The following is a 4,729-nucleotide window of genomic DNA, read 5'->3' as shown; positions in this document are numbered from 1 at the left end:
TGAAGGACTGATTCCATTAGTGGCGAGAAGTCCAAGTGAGCATGTGAGTGAATGAATGGTGATGTTAAACTTACTCGAATGCAACAATCGTGGCATGAACCCAAGGAGCTCTCCCATTGATGCAGAAAAGACCAGACTGTGTCTGAAAGCTGCAGAAATGACAAGCAAATTAAGTATTTATACTTCAAAAACCTTAATTTTTCATATACAACTAACTCATTATTAACAAGCGAGTATGTTGGTTTTTGCTTTAATTCTTTTAAAGTTTTGAACAATAAGCTTAATTTAAAACCACACGTTTTAGAACGTGATTTTATCTGTTTTGATTTTATATACTGTTTTGTTTGTTTGTTAATTCGTTTGTTTGTTTGCTTGTTTTAATCAATTTTAAATCATGCTTTTTATTTGTTTTTGTTTCTAATATCTCTGTAAAGCACTTTGAATCACCTTGTTGTTGAATTGTGCTATACAAATAAACTTGCCTTGCCTTGCCTAGAAAATTAAATGAAATACCATTAAATTTTGGACTAAGTCAAAGTATGTTAAACTGGAATAGCAAAGGTCTATTAAATGTTAACTGTCTTTTTGTACTGTAGTCATTGCTTTAAGGAGTCAAAATATTACTTACATGACTGCGTTGACACAAGGAGCGTTTGCTTTCTGGACCAAGTATCCCAAGATTGGCTCTGTGATCTTCTTATTGGCTACAGATGTGCAGCAGGAGGCCAGCTTTACTGTTGAAGCAGGAATTTCATTTTACTTAAATGCATTTTTATATAAAATAGAATTCAAGGAACTTTATCAGAGTTTATCTGAAATTTAAACTTACCACCTGACCCGGACACAGCCACAGCCAGCAGGACAACGGCGACCAGCGCAAACAGACTTTCAGACTTCACCATTTTGAAAAAGCTTAATAAATATGAAGTTAAATAGTCAGTAAATGAGTATCTGTTGGTTCTTCTTCTCCCTTTGTCTCTGGAGGGATTGATGTACTGACAAACGTCTTAAGATGTTGGATACTTAAAGGCACCGAAAGCAGAAGTGATCCTTCCGGGTTAGTCATCATCCTTCTTTTTTTCTGATTTTCTTCTCTTTTCTTTTCATTCACGTGAATGAGTTTAATGCTGATTTAAGAGGAATTCTGACGAACTTACATCCGAAAGCACTTTCATCACACTTTCAGACGGAAATTTGGTCAATGGGGTTTTCTAAGTATCAGACTGTGGCTGTTGGGAGTCCTGCAGAAGCTACAATTTAAATGAACAGACATCCAGAAAACATGAGATACAGACAGCAGAAGACATTTCATTTTAATTAAAGGAACAGTCCGTATGCTTTGCTTCTTCATCCACTTTAGACTTGCTCTCACTTGTTTCTTACTAATCCTGTGCACTCCACTCTCTTTACTCCAGCTGTCCTCCACTTTCTCATTTTCTTCATTGATCAGTTCCTCAAACTTCCACTTTCCAATTCCACTCCTTCCTTTCCGCTGCTCTCTTTTCTGTACACCTAGCCTTCCAATAGTCCATCTCCGTATCTATCCCACTTTTTCTTTGGCAGCCTCTTTCTTTGAATCCTGTTCTGTACTTCCTCGTTCTACCACCTTTCCTCTGTCAGCAGGACATTCTTTAAAAAAATAAAAATAAGGATCTAAATATCCAAATGCCATTAAGATATCATTGGCTGCTGCAAAGATATAATGAAGTAAATACTACTAGATTCACAGAGAATTAGTTTCACTGAACAGTATGTAATTCTTCATCAAAGAGATTGGTCGTTCTTACCAGCTGTGTTAGGATATCAGCATGTTACACAACAAAACGTGAAATGATATTTAACTCATAATAAATCCAAAGAAAACGAATAAAGCAGTAAAACAACTGAAGAATCCAATAAAGCTGGTACAGTGGGCAACTAAGAGGTCTATAAAGGACTATAAACACACATCCTCACACACACACAAATATTCATTAGGTACAGATGGGAAAGAACCACAGATATTGGGAAAGTAAGCAGCAGAACAGATCTTCACAAAGAGAACCAAGAAAATAAAAGACAAAAATACGTTTTAAGATGAAAAAGGAAGTAACTTAAAGATAAATATGAAAAAGACAACAAACCCACACCAAGGTGGGCAAAGACAGGGGAACACAAATAAATTGTTATTTAAACTCGATAATTTCCTACAAATTTGTATTTTATCAACAATATCCTCAGATTTACCCTAAAATAATAAGCATGTAAATCAAGCAGGATCTTCTGGGATTGTCAGTTTCTTGAATAGCCAAAAAGCGAGTTGTGTGTTAAAATGCTGATTTCTGCTTTAAACAGGTTTACAAAATATAAACACATCTGATTAATGGAATGGTTTGTGGCTTTACAACTAATTTCTTCCTTCAGACCAGCTGTAAACCAGACTCTCGTTTTTTCGTCGGTAGCTGTCTGTTACACTTCCCTTCCACTGATCTGAGTAACTAGGCTGGGCGTGTTGACTTTGCTTATACACATTTTTATTTAGTGCTAATTAGCATGTGTTTGCAGCTGTTTAATGCATCTGTATGTGTCATAGGTTCAGGGGGACTGCTGAGATCCAGGCGTTATTAATTACACCACCATACAATTAGACAGGATACTACCCGAAAACAAAAGACATGAAGGAGGACTGATGGCAGACAACACTGTTACCTCACTACACTCTGAGCTGAGCCATCTTTACAGAGGACGATAGGGGAATAAAAAGTGAATGCATGTGTGCTGAGATAAAAAAAAAAATTGTGATTATTTGTCTCCCGTTGTGTTCAAATTACCCAGAATAGTTTCAGACAGTTCTGATACTCTCACAGTGTTTGAAATATGTGAAAACAGCTACAGTCATATGAAGCTGCAGCTGCACAACTGCATGAGCCACTGAACGTGGTCTGAACAGATAAAGAACGGTTCTGCTAAAAAGGAAATAAAAAGATGGATGCAGGCTCATCATTAATTCAGTGTTTATTTCTGTCCGTCGCAATCTTCACAACAAAATTATTCCATTAAATAAATATCTCATGACACTTTCTCTGAAATATTACACAAATTAATTTCACCAAAATGCATTTGTTTGGTCTACGTATAGATCATAAAAATGGATGAATACTTAATGCAACATCAAAATTCTACCCGTAGTGGTTGCACAACTCGGTTTTAAGTTATAATATTTCAAGTAAATAAATATCTCTATTTTTCAACAAGACATGCCAGCATGTGGCAATAAAAATGTAAAGCCTTTCCACACAGTAACATGTAAACACTGACAAATTCACTTTCCTATAAAATGTTTCTCCTGTACTGTAGAAGCACAGAAAAATTAAATTAGACTAAAAAAATTACTTTTAATGAATGGATTAAAATACATATTCAGCCAAATAATTTAACAATAAATTATCAGTAATTATTACTAATTTTTGACTTTGTTCTTTCTTCATCAGATGGCGTCCTACTCATTCCTGCTTTCTGAAAAGGTCTCGCCGGCTGACATCTCAGAGGTCGCTGAGGAGGAAGGCAGAGCCGTGGAAAATGATGAAGGAGAGGCGGTTGATGTTATGATGGAGAGAAGGGAGACTGGAGATGTAGTGGCCACAGACGGTGTAGTGGACTGGGCTTTAGCTTTCCTGAGGGAAAAACAAAAAAAGAAAAACATGAGACTTCAGGTTTGTAACTGAAGGACTGATTCCATTAGTGGCGAGAAGTCCTAGTGAGCATGTGAGTGAATGAATGGTGATGTTAAACTTACTCGAATGCAACAATCGTGGCATGAACCCAGGGAGCTCTCCCATTGATGCAGAAAAGACCAGACTGTGTCTGAAAGCTGCAGAAATGACAAGCAAATTAAGTATTTGTACTTCAACAAATACATTATCTTTACGTTTGTTTAATAGTATTGAATTTGATTGATTAAAAGCAATTAAGAAAATTATTGGAAAAACTACTAAAATGGGTCTTCAGACTATATAAAGTGCATCAAGCTGAAAAGGCTGCTATTTATTTATCTTTAACAATCTTTAAGGAGTCTAATTGTTGCTTTAAGGTGTTTAAAGTGCTGCTTACATGACTGCGTTGACACACGGACGCCTTGCTCTCTGGACCAAGTATCCCAAGATCGGCTCTGTAATCTCCTTATTGGTGACAGTTTTGCAGCAAGTGGCCAGTTTTTCTGTTGAAGCAGGGATTAAGTTTTAATTGAAACGTATTTTTATACAAAACAAAGCCTGAGAGATTATAAACAGAGTTTTTCTAAAGGTTAGCTTACCATCTGATCCAGACACAGCCACAGCCAGCAGGACAACGGCGACCAGCGCAAACAGACTTCCAGACTTCACCATTTTTAAAAAGCTTGATGAATACGAGATTAAACAGTAAATGATTATCTGTTGGTCTTTCTTCTCCCTTCGTCTCCGGAGAGCTGGATGTACTGACAAATGTCTTGAGATGTTGGATACTTAAAGGCGCTAAAAGCAGAAGTGATCCCTCTGGGTTATTTTCTTCCTTCTCTTTTCCTATCCGTGCTCCTTTTTTCATGAATGAATAAGTTTAATGCTGATTTCAGGGGAATTCCAAGACACTTGCATCCGAAACCACTTTCATTGCACAATGTCAATCCTAAATTTGGTCATGGCTTTTCCCCAACGATCATATTGTGGGTGTCGGGAGTCCTCAAATCATGCTTATGGCAAGTTTTTTTTTTTTT

Source organism: Pundamilia nyererei, unplaced genomic scaffold, assembly GCF_000239375.1.
Source record: "Pundamilia nyererei isolate P.nyererei 1_Seehausen unplaced genomic scaffold, PunNye1.0 scaffold00555, whole genome shotgun sequence".
NCBI lineage: Eukaryota > Metazoa > Chordata > Actinopteri > Cichliformes > Cichlidae > Pundamilia > Pundamilia nyererei.
Note: the sequence above shows the minus strand (reverse complement) of the source record.